Source organism: Passer domesticus, chromosome 1 (genome assembly GCF_036417665.1).
Source record: "Passer domesticus isolate bPasDom1 chromosome 1, bPasDom1.hap1, whole genome shotgun sequence".
NCBI lineage: Eukaryota > Metazoa > Chordata > Aves > Passeriformes > Passeridae > Passer > Passer domesticus.
This window is the reverse complement of record NC_087474.1, coordinates 42,923,078-42,945,404: the sequence shown is the minus strand read 5'-3', so window position 1 is coordinate 42,945,404 and position 22,327 is coordinate 42,923,078. Positions and strand designations below refer to the sequence as shown.

The 22,327-nt window shown below is 36.8% G+C and overlaps 2 long non-coding RNA genes across 4 annotated transcripts; one reads left to right on the top strand and one right to left on the bottom strand.

Annotated features, from left to right (window-relative positions):
* Positions 1–1,049: 1,049 nt before the first annotated feature.
* LOC135298637 (uncharacterized) lies at positions 1,050–22,215 on the bottom strand. Of its 3 annotated transcripts, XR_010360668.1 has the most exons (6): positions 22,089–22,215; positions 20,378–20,473; positions 18,408–18,604; positions 16,744–17,028; positions 5,857–5,991; positions 1,050–1,619 (listed from the first exon to the last, which is right to left on the bottom strand). It is a non-coding gene; the product is annotated as an uncharacterized LOC135298637 (long non-coding RNA). The 3 variants fall into 3 exon arrangements; XR_010360667.1 differs by lacking the exons at positions 1,050–1,619; positions 5,857–5,991 and adding an exon at positions 14,989–15,635; XR_010360666.1 differs by lacking the exons at positions 1,050–1,619; positions 5,857–5,991 and adding an exon at positions 14,989–15,635 and having other exon boundaries at positions 16,744–16,839.
* Positions 13,476–16,773, top strand: LOC135298629 (uncharacterized). The gene is made up of 3 exons (XR_010360655.1): positions 13,476–13,560; positions 14,761–15,055; positions 16,099–16,773. It is a non-coding gene; the product is annotated as an uncharacterized LOC135298629 (long non-coding RNA).
* Positions 22,216–22,327: the final 112 nt, after the last annotated feature.

Here is a 22,327-nt window from a genome sequence, read left to right as displayed (position 1 = left end):
TAAATGAGAAGTGATATTGACCTCTCCACCCCACAAGAAAAAACTAACAAAGCGGAGGGGGTTTTCCCTTGTAATTAATAGACTACTTTAATTTAACTGTTGTCATTAGGATCTAATTTTTCCCCTTTACATTGTTGCTGCAGATTGGTAACCAGGGAAGCAGCTGACATTGATGGCAGCACCCACCATAAATTTACAATCCAATGATGATTTGCCACACCCTGAAAAACAAGGCCTTGCATCCACTGCGTTTGTAAAGCTGCAGACTGCCCGAACACAATTACTGTGTAAGTGAAAACTGCCATTCCATGAGAGAATTAAATCAAGTGTATAGTTGGACCAGGAACCAGAACACAGGATTCTGCCTGTAAACAGTGTCATTATTTAAATTGCCTTTGAAAGGCCTGGAATTAAACTGAGGAATAAACTGACCTAACACAGAAAATTTTCTATAAATAATTGAGCATACAGCAGTTATGGATCACTGTCAGACACAGGATCAGCATTGCAACTTCCCAAGTCAACGAAGTTACAGTCTCTTACTCACATCCAATTATACTAATTATAAGAAGAGTGAAGCATCTTATCCCAAATGATTCATTTTGAAGTAAAACTGAAATGACCATACAAATTATTTCCTGACATCTTACAGAAAAAAGGAAAACTTTCCTGTCCTTTACCAATGTAACTCTGAAACTAGGAATAAAGCAATTAATTCCCTTTCTCACAGGAAACATAAAGGGTCACATATATTAATATGTGTGTGAAAAATGGACAGCTGTGTGAGGAACTACATCCTTCCAAGCTACTGCCTTATAGATACAATTTTTCAAGAAAATATAGTGTCTTAGGCCACAAAGACCAAATATTGCCCCAAACTGGAAAGATGAGGTGGAACGAGGAAGAACAAAAGTAAAGCTGAAATGCAAAACACTCCAAAAATCCAAAGTAAGGCAAACCTAGTATTTCCTTTATTCCATTAGTTACTGTGTAAGAATATACATGAATGACAAGAAATAAATAGTTTGCCAAGGTAAATAAACTCTTTTTATGACACAGGTATATCACATTATATTTCTAACCCATTTTCTTTTTCCCTAAAACATTTGAACTACGTCACCATATCTATAAATACATGGGGGAAAAGAAAGAATATATATAACAAATATCTAAAATTAGATTTGTTGCACACAAATAAGGTAATGGAATACCAATTACAGAACAGGTATAGTACATTTATATATCTGTTAGAACTTACTGTCAGTTACAGTTAAATGAGCAATCAGGATGTCAGATCAAAAGATGTAAGATATGTAAGATGCAAAAAAAAGAACACTTGGTAGGTGTTGTAGACATTGAAAGACATGGACGCTTTATTTATAGGAAATATTATAGTATTGTATTAGGATCTTATGCTAGCAATCCACTGAATTCTTCAGGAAATAATTTGCTGCTGCTGCAGAATTCTGTTCATCACTAAACTTGAGGAAAAACAACAGCAGAGAACCTGAAGGACTGACTGTAAGGGAGCGATGCTCTCACAAGACATGCATTCTGCACAGATAGACAACAGCCACCACTTGAAGACTCATAGATATGTGATTAATGGGTATTGGTACCTGAAAGAAAGATGTGTGATTAATCTAGAACAGTTCAGAAAATATTTATAGAGAATCAAATAAGAAGCTAGAACTAAAAAGACTACTTCTGCAGTTGAAGGAGAACAAATTGTCTTTCTTAAACTATTAAAATAAGAAAGTGTTTTTCCATTGTGAAGCCTAATTAGGGGTGTGTATATATATATATATATGTATATATATGTATATATATATACATATATGTAAGTTGCCCTATACAGGAATACAGGATAGTCAAACTCAGTAGAAGACCATCAGGAAAAGCATTAAGAATGTGAAAGTCAAGGGGAGTAACAAGGATGGAGTTTTCCTTGACAGCCATTGACAGATGCCTTGAGCCATTTAATTAGTATCATTAGTATATACCAAGGTTCCTGAATATACTCAATAACATTAACTACAAGGGCATTATTTATCTAGAATACTGTTATTGTAGATTTGAATGAAAGCAAAAATGAAGGTTAATCTGAAATCTCGTCTGAAGAGCACTTTCTTTGCAGAAGAAAAGGTGAGTCAGAAAACAGACATCTTGTGCTGCAATGGCCTAAAAACACTCACTGAATACTTTGTCCAGAGTTTCTTAGTCATGATAAGAACATCCTCCTACTGGAGTTGAACGAGAGCAGAGACACCTCAGCAGCCTGTTCACTGCACCCACAGGGATTTGTTTCCCGACAAACTCCACATAACTTTGACATCTAGGAGTCAGATTATTTAATCAGCAATGAACTCAGATGCAATAAAAAGGGTTAACTTTCTTAAAGCTGTTTAGGTTTCTCATGCTCTATAAGTACAGGAAGTGCTCTCTTAAATGGAAAACGTCCAGGACTGATTAAAAATAGCCTTATAATAAACTCAGTGTAATTGTCTTTGGACAGCATGAAATTGAATACACTAAGGTCATTAACCTTCAATACTCAAATTCTGTTTTTCTATAATTATGTTTTCTGATCACAGAAACCTTGCATATCAGAGCCAACAAAGCCCACATTACACTACAAAACAAAAGTTGAGGCCACACAGTCAGCTGACCTTCACATTTAGCATTCATAGAAAAGAATACTTTGCAAAGTAAGGATTTTTTGGTTTAGACTACTTCCCCTGCTTCTAGAAGTTATTTTAAACTGAAAAGTTATGCTATTTTCCTTCCTTTGGCGTGTTTCTTGCCCTTAACTATGTAATAAAAATGCTAGTGCAATTCTTACTGCATAGCACATATTAACTGTTTTATTGCTTATGTTATGTTTGGAAATAAATATATATAAACTCAATTTACCCATCCTATATGTTGCAATCTCACAGGATTATAGCCCTTCATTTAAAATTCTGGGTGTAGTTTATAGAGTAATAAGATCTTGAAAGTGTTGTATTCTTTGTGATCATCCTTTCAGAACATAAGATATCAGTTTTCACCATGACTTTCCATTAACTTACACTTTCCATTAACTTACACTTAACTTCCTTTGTAGTCTTTCTTTACATTACAGAGTCAGCACTTGATGTGCTTACAGGTAACTTCAGAAGAAAGCCCACTCTGTGGAAACAGTTTGTTTTCTACACATTACTGTGAGAAAAGTGTTGCTTTATTTCAATTTTCAAAATTCGATTGTAATCCAGTTTGACTAATAGTAATCCAATATTATGGGCCAAAGAAATATTGTCTGAGCAAATGGCTGAAGACGAAATGAGAAGGACAAAAGGAAGAGTTGTCGCAAATCACTGATCAACTTAGATGTCTGTATACTAAAGAAAAAAATACAAGGTGGTAAAAATCAGGTGGCAGAAGACCAGAGGTGTGAAATAAGAGATGCAAATGTGTAACTCAGTTGCCTCACATTTAACCCAGTTTGTTTCGGGAAGACAGGAGAGAAAAAGAGATGGTGACATTAGCTTGCACATAAAGAATTTGCTCTGAAGGCTGGAATGTGGATGAACTCATTGCAAGCATAAGAACAAAAAGGAAAAAGGAAAAAAAAAAAAAAGGAGGGGATCTGTTTTGGAAAGGTAACTCATGAAGCCAAATCATCAAAATCAGATAAACCAAAATTTCTGCAGGCCTTTTGCAAAATAATTCAAAATAAACTTGAGTGGTGGGAATAGAAGTGTTAACTTGCTCAGATATCTCATGGGGAAGGAAAATGTTTTGTCTAGTCAGCTCCTGAAATGCACTGGTCAAAAAGAACTATGCACAAATATTCCTCAATATTTATTTCTGATAATAGAAAGCAGCTACTGGAGAACACTGAAGTAGATGCATCTTGGTCTTCAATGACTTCATAGGAACTTATAGAGAAAAAAAATTGTTCCCATGAAGGCAGTCAACTACTAAAAGATGTTCAAAGAGGCTGTAACATCTCCATTCTTTGAGATATTAAAGACTGGATAAAGCTGCTAGCAACCTGATCTTGGATGGCATTGTTTTGAACTGGGGTTTGAACCAGGGAGGTCATCCAAAAGTTCCATACAAGTTTTATCCTTTCCTTGATTCTATGATCCTACATGAAATGGCAGTGTTCTTGGTTCTCAGAAGGGAAAGAAGAAATGTGAATATACACTGAAACCGAACCTCAGGAACTTAAGAACCAATCCAATATATAACTAGCTCAAAATCCTACCTTCATCAGGGACTGAACAATTAAATGAAGTGACTATGCTATTTTTGCATGAGGAATATGAAAGATAGTTAATATGGCAAAAAAAGGGCTGAAGGAGACACACAAGCTGCAGCAAAATCAATTTAGATTAGGCATTAGAAACAATATTTTAGTGATAAGGGAAATGAATCACTAAAAGATAGGTAAGTAGCAGAAGTAGATAAGTTGCAGAAGCCACAACTTTGGAGCGTTTAAGAATACATTGGACAGCCATGTACTCACCCAGTAAGAGTCACTAATATGAGTAAAACTGAATGACTCAACTGTCTCCCGTCTCACAGATTCATCAACATCAGACATAAGACATTCTTACATTTTCTTTTAATCTCTCCCTGCTATTTCCTTTGCCAGTCACCAAATCTCTCTCATCAGTATTCATTACAGCAGCTGATCACTACTTTGGAGTTAGACTTCCCTCTAAAATCCTCACACCCACATTGCATCTGAATCTCAATAAAGTTAGAAACTTCCACTCTGCCTCTAAGGTTCTGTGCATGCTATCAAACCATAGGATCTGCATCTCATTACCTTGAAGTACTGCAACCTCCTTTCTCTTGGTCCTGATCAGTGCAAGCTGGCTCTGCTCATACATATCCAGAAAGATGCTGAAAAAGTAATTTTCCTAGTTCATATTTTAACTGCTGTGTCTTTGAATCCTTTCACTGGCTCTCTTATTACAAGAAATCAGAAAAGCCTGGTATGCATTTTCAGAGTGTGTACATGTATCTCTACCTATCAAACAAATTTACTAACATGGTGATCTGTCAATGCTGAATTCATTTTAGGCTAACTAAATGAATGGGCAAGAAAGTGAACAGCAACATAATTTATGCTTTCCTTCCTCTTGTCAATGATACTTTGGGTATATGTTAACCTTAACATCTGCATAGCTGCCCTGTTATTCTCCTTTCATCTCTCTTTGCTGTACTGGTGTTCTAACGCAATGGACTATCAGACTGAGCAAAACTAGCCCACTGAAACCTTGTCCGCCCTTTTTGGTCTTCATTTACACACATTTTATAATACATAGACTTATATTTAAGATTTAATTTATAGGCTAAAAGCAATTTTTTTTGTATGTGCACAGTTCTCAACAAATTGAGACCCATAGCATAACAACACTCTTGCTATTAGAACCTCGTTTCTCAAACATACTTTTCCATCTGAGGATGTGGATCTGAAAAATCTATTGTTGCTTTTCCTAGCATTTAATGTCATACAATAAACATAAGGCAAATGATTTCTTAAATGCTCCTTTCTAAATGGGGAAGCTACGGATTCTCCATCTCCCCTTTGCAAACAATTACAATCTTCTGTACAAGCTATGGTGTTCAACAAAAGTAATTCAATGTTTCTTTAAGCTTTGGTATTGTAGCTCATTGATGAGTTACTTAAGCTATTTACAGACCTTTTTCATAAGGACATAAAAAGCAAGCATAGATAAACAAGACACCTGGCTGAACTACCTGAGCACAGAAAAGCCAAAAAACCCCCCTTTTTTGTAGGCATATAGCAAAGTGGCCAATGTCTTCCTTCAAAGAAAAGTGGTGAAAATCTGGTCTTACCAGTTACAGCTGGTAGATTTCATCTGCCTGTAGGTGCAATTGCCTACTTATTACGATGAAGAGAGAGTGTGATAAGGATTATTTCTTCCCCCTCTCTTTCTTCAAGGAGAAAAAGCCATGTTATGAATGGTGAACCTGAAATCAAGAACAGCATTGTTTTCATTTCATTACTTCCTGAAACAAGATTAAAAACTCTGTTTGACACTGACCTTATTTTGTTAAAAGGGCAATTTTTATGGTATCAACCTTTTCTTGAGCTTCCCCTATCTTTTTGAATCATATTAAGCCTATTTTTATATAGTTAGGTACTTGTGGTCTTCTAAAACAAATAGAACAGATGATAAACTGTGAAAAAAAAACCACTCAGGTGCACACCAATGACTTAAAAAGGATTCTTCATAGATACAGAAATCTGAGCTATCACATCCCAGTCGAGGGTCAAGGCCTCACTGCTGGAATTCCATTTGGATGCTGAACAAACTGTGCATGAACATCACTCGACTTACTGGAAAGGCACTGAAAAGGGTTTATTTTCTCTCTCCTGTGCTCTACATGTATTGAGGGTCCCTCCTGAAGTCCAATTATTTTTAAGAAAACTGAAGGCACTACAATGAAATGGTTGTTACTCCATCTAATTTATACCACTATTGAAAAGAATTCAGAATTTTTAAATATTTTAAAGCTGATATTTCTTCTTTATTTAATTTAAAAGGTACTTTATTTAAATGCTTCATATCCATATATCAAGGAGACATATATAACATGGTGTCCTTTTCCATATTTAGAAAATACTGTTTAAAGTATTAAATAACACTGTTTAAGTATTAAATTATTTAACTGAAATACTGTGTAGTGAAATATCACTGTCATATCTAAACACACTGCTTCAGTACATGCAGCACAATAATTTAAAACTGTGTAAAAAGATTTAGCATGATGTAATGCATAAGAATTTTTATTTCAGTAAACATTATCTGGCATTCACATCTTTCTCACTGTACAGTGCCACAACTTTCACAGCAAAGTACTCAAACTGAAGATGGCTCATTGTAAGAGTTGTAAACGTTCCCCAAAGTCTTTCAACATCTTCTCATAAACAGCACTATAAGTTTGATGTTCTGTGAACCACTCAAATTCTCTTTTCCGTTTGAAGATAGCATCACCAAAGTCATTGCATTTTAGAACATACAGAGGTCTGCAGAACACTTAATAGGGCACAGCTTTCTGTTATTTTTGCCTTTAAACAAAACTGCTTTTAATTTTGCATTATCCACTGATGTATGGCATTTAAGGACGTGACAGCTGTCTAAAACATTAGGTTGGGTTCTTCTTCACTGACATTAAAAACCAGTGAAATTAGACCTTTTTCCTTCAAAGGCTTACTGCATATATTTCATTTTAGACACTATGAACAGTCTATGCTTCAACTGTTTCTGCCTGCTGGGGAGTTATTTATGTGCCTATATAAGCCCAAAGTGTAACAGTGCCCTTGTCCCTCCTGTTAAATGCTTAGTATTGAAAAAGTTCACTGAGTGACTTTGCTCTGGAAAGCTTTATGTAGCTGGACTCTTTCTTTTCACTCAGTTTAAAAATATGGAAATAAAGTACCATGACAATCAGCCCCAGAGATTGCTTTTGTTCTGTACAGACGATGGAGGGGAAAAGTTTTCAAAATGCATAAAATCAGCAGGGGAAAAATGCAACTGTCAAAACTCTGATATGGTTAGGCATAAATATAAATTAGAATCCATGGAAATTCTTCAATATTCCTTTAAGTAAAATTAGCAAGGTTTGAAAAGCACACTGAAGTTGATATAGTCAAACACAATTAATCGTAAATTTGTAAAGAGGAAACCTCAAACATACGTGGGGTTTTGGGCTTGGGATTGTTTTTTTTTAAATTGCTAGCACTTGGCTCTGTGGACACCATAAATTTTAAGAGTAAATGCAAATCAGGAAACTGCATTTTTACCTACTTTATCAGTAAAGAAAAGCTCTCACTATTCATGCAATTTTAGGACTTTATGCCATTCTTCTTAGCCAATGTAGTAACCCAGGGCATTCATTGCAAATCTGATATACTTTGTAGCAGTTTAACTCATTTCAGTCTGTTAATTCTTTTATGATCAGTGATAGTTCATAGATCTTCTCCAAGGAGGATTTGATTCAAACCTCAGAAATGTCTGGAGAAATTCATATCCAATTGCTGCACAAATAATCAAAAGCCTTTTGACACTATCTAGAAATCATACAAACATCGGATTCCAATTTACTAGAAACTTTGAGAAAAAACAAGTTGATATGGATCCAAAATAATAAGTTCAAATAATATCTCTCTATTAAATTAATACATCTCTTTTACAATAGGATGGGAATCTGAGTAATTGAACATTGTAAAATTGTCAATACTACAAAACAAGCCAGCAGATTATTGTTCTCATTCACTGGACAATTAAATTAATTGCCATTCTTTGATGTAAAGCAAAGCAAATGAGTGTGTGAAAGTATTTTTTCCCCTGGTAGAATTAAGGTATGCAGTCATATGTTCTGTTTACAGGACTCCATGGTCAGCATACATAAAAGTAAATGAGCTGCTCAGTAAGAAGGGAGCTTGCAGCTATAATTCATAACTTTTTCAGTCAGAAATCAGATAAGCTTTTTGTAAAATGAAGATCTCTCATTGCTCACTTTTCTTTTTTTTTTTTTTCTGCTGTGTTACTGTTACCTTTCTTGGCATCAGCTATTAAATACTTGGCCAAAGACCCAACCTAAACTGAGACTTGGATGGATTTAAGTCAGTGGAATGAAGATATTTTATATCAGCTAGAAATCCCTTTATGAAAATCAATCTGGCACTACGATGTAGCAGTGTTTGCCATCAGAAGCAAAGTAAATCATATCAAATATACAGCTGTTGTGTTATCTAATGACAAGATCTATTTATAGCTAATTGGCATAGTAACTAAGCTGATAAATTTAATTTGGTATTGTAGAAGTAGCTGCACTATTCAAAATGCATTTCATAGCCTGCTGGGCCCTAGGAATGTCTTCATTTTCTTGTCTTTTGATTCGTATCAGGCAAAAGAAAGATGGGATCAATACAGCTCCATTTGATGGAACCAGTGTACCCGAGAAGTTGAAGGCTTGGGCAACTAAGTGCAAAGCTTGGTTCTGATGAGAATGTGCAATGTAACAAATTCTTTTTCAATCAACTCTGTCCCTTGCACTTGCTTTTGTGGTCTGTCAGATACATTCTTCTGACTTTCTGAAAGTGAATTCTCATCTATATCCTTTATCTCATTTATTTTAGACTTTTCTCCTTTCATGCCATTTTATCCTCTGCCTTCATTTAGTGGTTTCTAACTTCCATGCCCACGCTGTCTTCCCAATCCCCTCCCCCTTTTCAAGATCCTATATCCACAAAGAGAAAAGATTTAACAATCATGTCACCTGACACCAAGATTTTTAAAAAAAAAAAAGAAAATGTTCATTCAGTCCTTGAATCTAGTTGAACATTGTGGTTGAAGGAAATTAATTGATTTAAAGAAATCTAATGCTGACTGAAAAATTCAGAGTGATGCAGAATTGCCACCCGAGAAAATACAGTTTTGATGTATTTACATTTGTGTTTGCAAGAATTTCATCATTAGTCACTATAAAAGAGATTTATAACCCTATATGCTCAAAGTGATGAAAAAAAGAAAGACGTATTAAAAGACTGAGCTTCTGCAAACACAAAAAAAATTAACCCCACTGATGTATAAAAATTGCAAAATCTCATTTTGAAAGACTTAAAATAACCAGTGCAATGTCTCATTTGTAGAATCTCACTCTTTTTCCAGAGTTTTCAGAGAGATAATAAAACTCCTGAAGAGGTTTTTGGGTTCAAACACAACCTTGTACAGTCAAGTTAAAGAAGCTGCATTAACACAGGATTACACTTTCTTTAGAAAATTTATGACATGAACTTTCATGTAATTGAAATAATCCTACTTTTTCTTTTTGAAGGTTTTCTTAGGAGAGAATTTTTCACTTGTTTTTAAGGGAAAGCAGTTCTCTGTCTACATATTTTATCATATTCAGTGATGTTGCTAGTGATTCTTTATGTTTTTGTGAAAAGCTCTAGTTTTTCCCAAGCACCTTTAAGTTTTTAATCTGTTTTGTTCAGAAGCACATATTTGCTTGAAAAGTGGGTATGTATTTGAGAGGAACACTTAGGAGTCACTTCTTTAAGAGTCAGCTTCTTTTGGATATGGGGCTCCATGAATAGGTAGTTTAAAAATGGAATGCAGTACCTATTTTTCCATAAAGTTCAGGGGGCTTGAGTCAAAATATGAAGAAGCAATATGGACATTGAGCTATCACAATTCAAGTATTTTAACACAGTTTTTCTTGAAAGAAGTGGACAAATAAAGTAGGTGGTTTTCTACAAAACTATGGAATGTGATGAAAATGGTGCCATGTGACACTATACTACAATTTTCATCAGGCCACAGAATATGTAAAAGAGTTATTTACATCCAGGCTGAACTTTTCTTCTGCAGAAATAGAAACAAACGGTAGAAAGTCCTTTCCTGTCACAGCCTCACCTCAAGATGATATGTAATTTATGGAACTGTTTTGGTTCTGTTCTGTCTTCACTGATTTCAGGCTAATTTGGATCTGCAGGAGTTACTTCTACAGGAAGAAGAATGAAGATCTAAAGAGTGAAGGCTGTGGATTGGCAGCCCTGTTAACTGCACCAGCTTTGCAGAAAAGACATGGATGAGTGACTCTTACCTATGTCTGTACACAGATGCTTCAGTAATATTTGCACTACTTAAAATGGAGAAAAACAAGAGTGGTTGAAACTACATCTGAAATAGATGTACTTTATCTCAGGACCAAAAGCCCAGAGGAACAACTCAAATCCAAATATTATGCAATCCAACCATTCTTTATAGCTTTGTTATACAGTATATTTTGTCACAAAGATGTGTCAGCAAATATCTCAACTGCATTTAAGATTTTGCTACCTTCCTAAAATCTTCCAAATTTATTCCATATTTCAGTTCTCTTTAATATGTATTATTTAAAATACTTACCTAAAGGATTATAACACAGTTAAGCAAGAGGGATTGAAGAAAAAGATTACCTTCCCCAAAAGATAATTTCTTTCATCAATGCAAACATGGTATTTACAACAGACATTAGTGAAGGTTTAAAATGCAAGGTTCCACAGTCTGAATAAATAATAATGTAGACTTTTAAGATACAAAAATTAAGAATAGAATAATCTGTTCAGAGGTGTTATTGGTCTAGAAAAGAATCATGTAATAAGAAAAACAGTTCTTCAGGGCACTTAACTTCTTTCACCTTTGGTTTTTCCTTTACATTTTTAGTAAAATTCTCACTTTGTTGCGCCAATATCACTGCTTACTCTTCATTCTCACAATCTGGCCTAAGTGATTTAAAGGAATAGTGCAACAATAATATTTCTAATTTTCTACATTTCCTAACAAACACTAAGATTCTTTAAAGTAAATAATTATGACTGCACATTAGACACTGGTATTTAGGCTTCATTTTTACAGTGGTTCAAACAGAGTTTAAGACAAATTCAACACCAATCTGATGAAAAAGTTAGATTTCTAAGTCACCTAGAGGTCTTTTTAATATTTTACCTGGTATTTAATTAAATATCATAACCCAGATAGAAAGCAAGGCTCTGCCTCATTATGCTATGGTCTGGAGTGTGTCTCTGAATTAATCAGCTCCAAGCTGTAATAGGAAAACATGTTTTTGAGAGCAGCAAGAACACAGCTGTTTAACCATATGGAAGGGTAGCTGCTTGTAGCTCTGTTAATATCCACTTCTCACCTCCCCGCTTACATCCAAACGTGTTGCCCTGGGGCAGGCTCCTGCTTCCACCTTTGCTCCCCTGCAGCCTCCTACTCTTCCCATCCTTTTGTCCTGCTGTAATACCTCAGCTGTTCCAAGAGCTCTTGCAGGTCACTCAGCCACATGACCTTGAACACTGCCAAGCACCCTACCAAATACTCCAAATTCTGCACAACTTGTTTTAGATGAACTTTAGATGTCTCAGGTAATCAAATATACATGCATAACTTACTGGAAAAAATCAATCAAACAGTTTCATGTCCTTTCAATATAGCTGGAACTCTGCAAAGAGACAATATCAGTTTGCAGGGGATGTATGCTGCTTCTTTCAGTCACTCTGAACAGGTTTATACATTAACATGATATGATACTCTAGTTTTTAAGTTTTTGACAGCCAAACTTTACAAGAAGATATATAGGAACCAATGTACAGAAATCTATGCTATGAAAAATTAGACCATAAATTATGCATGTGACAACTAATGAGAAGAAAACACACAAAAGAAGATAAACAGCTGATTGATATCAGAAGCATGAACACGCACAGAACAATTGTCTTTACCTGATAAACTTACTGATAGGTTTCAAGTTGACAAATAATTTATTTATCATACAGAAAGACTGATTACTTTCTTAGTTGAATTTGCCACAGATCTAAGTTAATTCCTCATTAATTAGCACAGAATTGGAGAGGGAACTTTTTACCACTGACCTGATTCCTTACTACACTTGTTTTTCACCAATTTGTTTTAAATAACTGACAAAAGAAGACCCCAATTCTTCTCCCCCAATGACAACATGCTATAAGAAAGCAAGATACTCATACATTCAGCAAAATTTCCCTACAGTGTGACCAACTGAATAGGTATCTTCTTGAACCTCATGTAAATTCGTGACTGCACTGAAATACAAAATCAGAACCCACAATCAAATACAGTCTCTACCCAACCATCACGGAAGAAAACACATGCTCAGCTCTGTTGCTCATTCCCTGTGGGCTTCAGGCACGGCAACCCATCTGTGCTCTCAACATTTGTCTGTGAGCTGCGTTCTTAGCCTGGTATTCTGCTTTCACACTCTTCTGAAAAGTGCCTGGTGCCTAAGGAGACACTTCATATGGAACATGTATTTGCCTGTGCTCAGAAAAACAAACCATAATCACTTAAATACCATTCTATGTTTCAGGCTAACCAAAGGCACACATTGGCCTTTGAAAAGCTGTATCCAAACACTGCAATATCCTCTCCAGGGTAGGTCCTGGTCAATGACAAGTTGAACATGAGTCAGCAGTGCCCTGGCAGCCAGGAGGGCCAAGTGTGTCCTGAAGGGCATCAGGGACAGCATCAGCAGCCAGGCAAGGGAGGGGATTGTCCTGTCCTGCTCTGCTCTGTGCTGGGGCAGCCTCACCTCAAGTGCTGGGGGCAGTTTTGGGAGACACAAAATAAAGATATTATTAGAGAGTGCCCAGAGGAAGGCAAAAAGGAACTTGAAGGGTCTGGAAGGGAAACCTGGCGAGGAGTGGCTGAGGTCACTTGGTTTGTTCAGCCTGGAGTAGAGGAGATTGAGGGGAGACCTCACTGCAGTTGCAACCTCTTCATGAAGGGAGGAGGAGGGGCAGGCACTGATCTCTTCTCTCTGTTGATCAGCGACAGGACCCGAGGGAATGGCCTGAAGCTGATTCAGGGGAGGTTTAGGTTAAACATTAGAAAAAGGTTCTTCACCCTGAGGGTGTTTGGGCATTGGAACAGGCTCCCCAGGGAAGTGGTCACAACACCAAGCCTGACAGAGTTCAAGAAGCATTTGGAGAATCCTCTCAGGCACAAGGTATGACTCTTGGGGAGGGTCCTGTGCAGAGCCAGGACATGGGCTCAATGATCCTTGTAGTTTCCTTCCAACTCAGCCTATTCTGTAATTCTGTGACATTACTCTGTGTTAATACCATGCACTAAACTGCAACAAGAAGAGTACAGAGACATGACCTTATTTTCATAGCACATTCTGCAGGGAACGGACTCTGGAATGCAATTCCAAAAAGGCATTGCAACATTGCCAGCAGAAGGACTTTGGAGATGTTTGGTTCAGAAACCCAGCACACGAGTTTGCTATTTACTAGATATGAATGTTCCACCCTGGTACTCCTGATTCCCTGAGGAAACACTGCCATGATACTCCAAAGCAAAGGTACTTCACTTGTGCCCAGTTAATTTCCAAGTTATTCCAGTGTTGTGAGGGAAAAGAAAAGCTCATTGCTACATGACTTTCTGACACAAGATGGCCCTCGACCCAAAAATTACAGTTATTTCCCATCACCTGTGTAGCAGGAAGAAGGTTGCCCTTGCTCTCAATTTCCTTTCCATGCAGCTTAATTTTCAAAGAAATCTGGATGTTTCAAGCAGCCTTGGGCATTTCTTTAGCAGGTACATGAGAATGAAGTGACAGGCTTTAGGGAGGATGGGGAAATAAAATAGTATTTTGAATGTTTCCTTTACTGTTAGCTATCAGTACTGTTTATTCTAACGTATCCTCTACTCTAAAGGCATGTCGATGGAAAGGCTTCACCAGAGACTGCAACAAATTGTTTACTCAATAAAGGTCATTCAATTGGTGCTGTTCATCATTTAGTTCCATTGTGAACATAAGCTCAGCTCTGACATTTAACAGTTTAAAGCTAGGTAGGGTTACTGTTTTGAAGACTAGTCTCATTGCCAGACAAAATTTTGAAATTATTTTGAAGATATACTGGGAAATACTTCTTCTGATTCAAAGGTAGTATGTTTTTGACAGGTCTGAGCTACGTATTTCATGGCTTTATTTACTTTGCTTGAGAATAAAAGGATATTTTACTGTTTATAAATACATTGAAAAGATGTTTTATAGCCTGGTTTCCCTTGCAATTAATTAGGGTCTTAAATGGACATTAAGAGGTCTTTAAAACACATAGATAAAGTCTGCTTTGTTTGTTCTTAGAAACTGCCCTGGGGAGTTAGGTCTCTCTTCTCATTACTGCTTATTTTCTTTGTGCAGAGCAGAAACTTTCAAAAAGAAGTTTAGCCCTCATGACTGCAAAGATTGTTTTCTAACGCACTTGAGATACTAGCAAGTATTAAAGATGGTATCTCACACCAAGCACTTGGCCTTTTCTCCATTATTTGAAACACCTGTGCTCTGCTTCCCACCACTGAGAGGGTAGGAAGGAACTGCAGTCTCCTGGTTGCCAGAATATGCTTTCATCTATGTTGACCCCAAATCAAAAAGATACCTCTCATATTTTTCCCTTTCCTTCATCATGTGATGCCTCTTCAAACAGCAGTTGTTGAAGGTGGGTTTTTTTGGTGGGTTTTTTTGGGTTTTGTTTTGTTTTTGTTGTTGTTGTTGTTGTTTTTTTGGTGGTGGTATTTTTTGGTTTGTTTTTTTTTTCTTTTAAAAGAATAAATTAGGATCTGATGGGATGAAATCATACTTGTGGTGCAGAGCAATACCTAAAAGAGTGAAGAGAAGTGTCTGGCCATTGCAGCACTCAAACTTGAGTATCAGGAGTGAAGAGGCCCTACTAGTGTCTGTCTGGTTGTCTGACTATTCCTCCGGCATGTACTGAAAGATGGTGAAAGGTGACATGAGAATGAAGACTGGAAGGGAGAAAAAATAAGTTTGTAGAGGACAACTGGGCAAATAACTTTCCATAAATGAAGTTGTATGTCCTTTCTTTTGATGTCTTCAAGGCATAAGCTTTAACTTAATGTATCTGACACCGAAATCCTTCTTCATTTGAGTCACATTTTTAAAATTCCATATGTTTAAAAGAGTATTTGAAGCTCCAGTGTTCTCCAGCCACTCCTATTATGCAATGGTTTTCTAATCTTTCTGCCAGTCAGGTATAGCCTCAGGATATTCAGAATCTGCTGCAGTTATAAAAAGAGAAACGTAATTTGGTTTCAATACATGTCTCATATAGAGAATTTAAACACAATAGAAAATGAAGTACTAAAAAGAACTGCTATCCCAGTAGCATGAGAAAATTTTTAGGAAACTACATAAACTGACTCAAAAATATGCCACATAATGGTTTGGAGAGAAAATTCTACATCATGCAGTTGCCAGTTTCAGCTCATAAATGTAGAACTAATGTAGCACACAAGTAACTACATTTTCTAGCTAATAACATGAACTCCATGGAAAATATCTAACATTCTTCATTAATTTCAGCAATTTCCACACTATCCAATTAATTTCTTGAAATTGTATCCTGTTTAGCAGTACACATAATAAAATATAGCAGCACCCCTGTAATAAGCACTTCACGCTACATAATTAAAACTGGGGGGATCAATGAAAAACTAAAGGAACTTATTATTTAATTTCCAGCTAGACAGAAAGGACCTGCCTCTGGAAGTTCAGAGCACATAATCCTTTGATGGGCCTCATTCAGATCTGAGATCAAAGTTTCAAATGCACTAAGAACTTCTGGGCAGCTTTCTAGTATTTATTTTCTTAAAAGATGGATTCAACATTCCACATGCCATGCCTCTGCTGGTATTTCTACCCTAGCCTAACAATGCAGGGATTTCTGAAGAAACTTCTCACAGTATTTCAACATAATTTCTTTTACATTTGATCAAGTTGGAAAAAAAAAATCTCTGTGGCTGTCCTTATGACTCCTAAAACCAAAATTGCTTGTGTTGAAGATAAGGATGACACCAACTGCAGGAAAAAATGTCAGGAAGGAATTAGCCCCTTGGATTTCAAAGTAAATACTGACATGATTACAGATTAGGCATGATTAAGGACACTGCTAAATTGGTACCTTAGAAAGAGAGTTAAATATGACATCTTCTAGCACTGTAACACCAAATTTTAAGCCTCTTGCCCTGACAGTGCACTCTGTAGCTTTACATGTCTGACTTCTCTAGAGACTACAAGGGCAGAGTCACACTTGATGACAGACAGAATACAGAATGACAAAGACAATAGCTACCTATAGGAATGATGAAGAATGACTGTGGTTTATACCTGATCACTCTTGAGATCTCTGGTGCTTCCCAAAATGAGGCATCTAAAATGAAGCAAGAGTTCATTTCATCCTCATCTGGGTATAGCTGAGTACATCTGGAGAGAGAATACATCTTATTTTGTCTTGCTGGAAGAGAAGAGGCATCTAGAGAATCATGACTCCTATAGTTCATTCCGGTTCCATAAAACATGCACTCTCTGCTGTATGACATACTAGTTCTCCCCACACGGCTGCACAAAGTCTGAGCCCAGTGCTGCCTACAGCTCCTTGGTCAAGGGAACCTTCTGGGAAACAAAAGATGCAGAATCTAATTGCTCCAGGCTAAAAAAGCTAAAAAACTCACTCAGGTACCAAACTTTCCTATTGGCAGTGCCATTTCCATGTGTTTGCAAAGAAAAAATTTGTTCAGATTTAAGATACCTAATTTGCAAATCCAGAACAGGATGAATTATTGGGACACTCAGCTCTGCCAAGAAGGCAGATGTTCTGGGGATGAACCATGCAGCAAGGAAGTACTCACAAAATTTCACATGGGTCCTATTGAATTTCACATTCCCACTAACACAAGAAGATTTTTTAAAGAGCACTCCTAAGTGATCATCAAAATTATTAGGTGCAACTTTCAGCATATTTCTCTGTATTCATTCCTTGTTATGCACCATTGTTGTTTTCTGGCTCTAAGCTGAAGCAATAAAGAGCATGGCAACAGCAATTGCTTGTCATTAGTGTGTCTTTGTTTTGCTGTTTGTTTGGATATTTCCTTCACTTTCACCCCATCTTTCTGGAGAACAAGATTAGTTGTTCTTCAGCCTTGTGATCATATACATTAATCCAATTGGCCTGGAATAGCATGACCATGAGACTGCAAAATCTGGTATGTCCTTCTCAGTTCAGTGATGATTCAGTGATGATAAAATAGATGTTCAAGAGCTCTTCTTTCTAGGACTATAACTCATTGTGTAATTTTCAGTTAAAACTCAATTCAGATTTATGACAAACGAAGGTCACTTCAAAGAGGCTTTTGAACCCTTAATGGAGAAATATCACCAAGTGACTTACCATAAAGATTAAAAAAGTTTTTCTTGTCTGACATTCTAAAGTCATGAAAGTGAAAAGTTTGATTTTGGTTATGAATTGCACTGTTCTGAATGCATTTCCTATAGTTTATGTTGAAACCTTTAATAGATCTTTGCATTAGAAGTCACAGATATAAATATGATTAAAAGTGTAGAGACAGAAGATTCCTTTTTGGTGTGTTCAGTCTATTATTTTCATTCTAAATAACAGACTGTAAGAACCTTTCTACATAAGGGTATCTAATTCATTCATCAAAAATCAGAACACCTACAGGTTATTTAAGATTTCAAAGCAAAGCTCTATTCTGGCTGAAATCAATACAAAACTATATATTAATTAAATGGAAACAGCATACAGCTCCTAAAGCTAATTAGTACTGTACTTTTCAAATAACATTATCTATAACTGATAGACAAAGCACTACATTAAAACTTCAGCTTTTATCTGCCTCCTCCATATTTTGTCTTGAAATATCTTCCAAAATGGACTCAACCTTTAACGAGATTGATTATACTTAGAAGCATGTAACTTCTGAACTAAGGATTTCTTAACTTTTGTGTAAGCAATTTCTCTCCTTTTCTCTCACCTCCTCACACAACCCCCTTTTCCTGAGGTCTTGCTGTCCTCTAGTGGCAAAGGGCTATGACTTGTAAAAGTTGTGGGAGCATTTGAAAGCAGATGTCCTCTCCTTCATTATGATTTTCATCATCTCTGCTCCAGGTAACTTTCAGGCCTCCCAGCAAATGGGTTCTTGAAAGAAGCTGATGATTTCAACTTGCCAGACTGTAAAAAAGTTACTGAGTGAAACACAGCAAGTTCAGTAGCTATTTGAACTTAGAACTATGCCCCAAGGTTGAATTTGTTAAGCAGCCTACAATTAACCACAGGTATGTTTAATTACTTTTAGTTTGAAAATAAAAAGCAGATGTATTAGAGACTCTTATAAACATGCCTATTGAAATAAATTTTCTTAAGACTTTAGATGGGATTTTCAGCACATTTCTTCAGACTTCAATTGTACAGTACTACTTCTAAAAAATTTATGACAAAGCCTTGCTTATGAATGTTAATTTCTAACTTGTTGAGCTAATGATGAACTGCTCTCCATTATTTAGTAACCCTGTCTTCTATACTCGTAACACCTCAAATGACTCAAATCCCAGTTATGCAATTTCATGTCAGGTCACAGAAAGACTGCAAGGTGTAAACCGGTCATAAGGATGGACGTAGCCTCAGCCATGCTGTGACACATGAAAAAGGGAAGAAGCCATCTACCTCTCCACCATCCAGCAGCCATCAGCTCAGCTGCACACGGCTCCAGAACCCTACATCTCAGCCAAAGTGGCTGGTGAATCATGGAACTGCAGATGCTTAGCATGAAGGTCTCCAAGGAGGACAGAGACAGATGTCCAGATGTCTTTCATGCAGATGAACAAAATGCAGATGTCACAACAGGGAAAAAAAACCAACAAAGTAATTCTAAGATTGGGCAGTTTCAGGCTTTTATGGAACAACTAATGTACCAGATTCAAAAGAGATCTTCTCAACTGAAAATCATCAGGCCTCGTTATATAAAACAAAGAAGCTGAGTAAGCAGATTAGACATTTGGCTTATTCAGACTTGCATTCTGTGCTCAATGTACAGTACTGGGGAAAGACAACAAGTTAATAAAGAGCAACACAATAGCAAGTCTCCTTTTAGAGCTTATACCATAGAACCATAGACTCATGAAAGGGTTTAGGTTGGAAGGGACCTTAAAAATTATCTAATTCTAATCCCCCTGCCATGGGCAGGGACACCTTCCATTAGATCTGGTTGCTCAAAGCCCCATCCATCTTGGCCTTGAACACCGCCAGGGATGGGCCATCCACAACTTCTCTGGACAACCTATTTCAGTGCCTCACCACCCTCACAGTAAAGGGAGATACTTTGTTGTATCTAATCCAAATATACCCACATTCAGTTTAAAGTCATTATCCCATGTACTATCACTCCATGCCCTTGTAAAAAGCCTGTATAATCCATGACAACAACAACCTTTTAATTACATTCTACATATTTTAACTCTATGTCCTCACTAGAATTCCCTTATCATGCTCCATCAGACACAGACATTTTTTGAAGAATGAATAAGATATTGAAATATTTTCAACTCCCTTCAGTGTAGGCAAAAACACTTTAATATTGATTTGTGAAGGATTTTTAACACACTTTGCTTATGCCTGTAGTATACAGCCTTAAAAGTCAGTCCAGCCTCTGAGTTAACAGAAAGGAAATTGAGCAGAAGTTTGGTCATTTGTCTTTCCTTTAAAGCACCTTCTGTTTTCAGGTCATGATCACCATTTGTTCTAAACAAAGCAACTCTCATTTTTACTGGTTAATCAATCTGTGACAACTCACCATCTTCAGCTTTCCTAATCTTCCCCTTATCTTGTCATATCTTGACCTTGTACACTAAATTTTACTGGAATGCATAGGTATCAGGTAAATTATTTTATAAAATGAACATCTGCTAACTCGGAGCTGAACTTAATAATACATATATAAAACCAAACCTTCTTGCAAAGGTCTAATTCCTGCAGTTGTACTTTTCTTTATGGGACAGATCCTTAGATCCATAGAACTTTCGTGTCAACAGTCACCAACAACTCCTAAAATGAAATTAAGTCAGGAGTAAGAAACATCAAAAATACATCATGTAGTAATAAGAGCTGGCCAAAGTTAACCCAGCACATTTCATGTTTCAATAATAATGAATGTTTTCATAAACTGTCTCAATTGTGTAAATAATGGAAATGGTAAATAGGAAGCTTCTCAATTACCCCAAATGTGTTCACTGACCACTGAAGAACATTATGACACAATAAGGATTGGGCTGGTCCAATTGACACTTTAAAAAGTAGCATAACATGAAGTGAAATTTTTTAAGAACTTGATAAGGTGTTTTCTCCAGCAAATGATTGTGTGGGGCAATTAATTTCTGAAAGCTAAGACAGCTCATCTTCAGACACTGTTTCCAATATTTGTGCAATGAATAGCTGGATTGCTTTCTGAATAGTCCTAATCAGTGATTTAAAACAAACTTTGTTAGTTTACAAATTAGATATTGAAGTAAGCTTTTCTAATCTCTAAACATTAGGAAAACCAATTCATGAAGCAATAGGGAAGCAGTGTAATTTTTCTGTTTAGAAAGGGTTGTGTTAATATGATCTTTATTATCCATGAAAATTCCATAATGCACCCAGGGGCAGCATTAGAGAAACAGCATTTACAGTTATTCCAATCTATTTGTTAATGTCAAGTGGATTATTAGAAGGAATCCAAGAGCTCTTACAATACCACACTTTTTATTCTAGGCTTAAAGCTTGCAGATTTTGATATTAAAAACCCCAGAATATGAAAATAATTCAGCTCAAGCACCAGCATGAATGTATTTTCAATTGTTCCCAGAGCTCAGACAGCAGTGAAGTGGAGAAACTGCCTGATACCAACACACAAATGAAACCAAGAGCTTTGCTTTGTTACAGAACTGCAGACTTGCTGAATCACCTAATACTGTGCAAGCTATGTTACTGTCAATATTAGAGAAAACATAGCAGCACCCTTCATCTTCCCTCAATTGTCACATATTTTGTATGTCTCTTTTAGTGAAGCAGGGTTTAAGTGGAATACGTCACCAATGTGACTTATCCTTAAATTATATTCAGACAATGAGGTCATTTTTCCTCATGAAAACAATTAGGTACAATTAGGAGGGGGAAAATGCACATGTTCTCCAAACCCAAAGTTTTTACTCAGGGAAATAAAGCAACATCTTTTGTTCTATTTCTACTACTGTACACAAAAGTAACTTCCCCCTCCAGTAGATTTTGAAAACAGGATTGTCTCATTGGAAAGACATCTCTAAGATTATTTTTTTCGTCATTGTTAAGAGGAAATGGCTCCTTGGTCATGGCTAACAAACCTGTCACATACAGGAGGCAAAATCTGTTTTGAAGTAGTGACATTTTTGTCATTCGCACCAAAGGTAGGGCAGGTTCTGAGATGTGGGAACAAATGGATGTTCTCCTCAGCTATGGGGATCTGTTACACTGAATTCCCTATGACAAGTGAAGGAACCAAACAGAGTTTTTTTGAGAGACAGAGAAGGAAATGTCATGAGGATAATTTACAGGGCCGATAATCCACGGTTTTCTTATTCTTGGCAGGGAAAATCTTCAAACGGAATTCCCAATTTCATGAGGCGCACAAGGTGCAAGCACTGACCTCGGGCACGACATGGCACTGTTGCCCAGCGCTCATTTCTTGCTGGTGCCATCAGCGGCTCTTCTCAGTTTTTCCTGCAGAGTGCCAGCTGGTCTCAGAGGTCACAGCTGCTGACCAGTGAGGGGTAATTCCCCCAATTCCCCCTCCAAGGTCTCCTCAACACCAAAGCTGGTGGCACAACTGCGTGTCCCTGTTTGGCCAAGGAGAACAGCGCGATATACTCGTGTAAACCAGCCAGC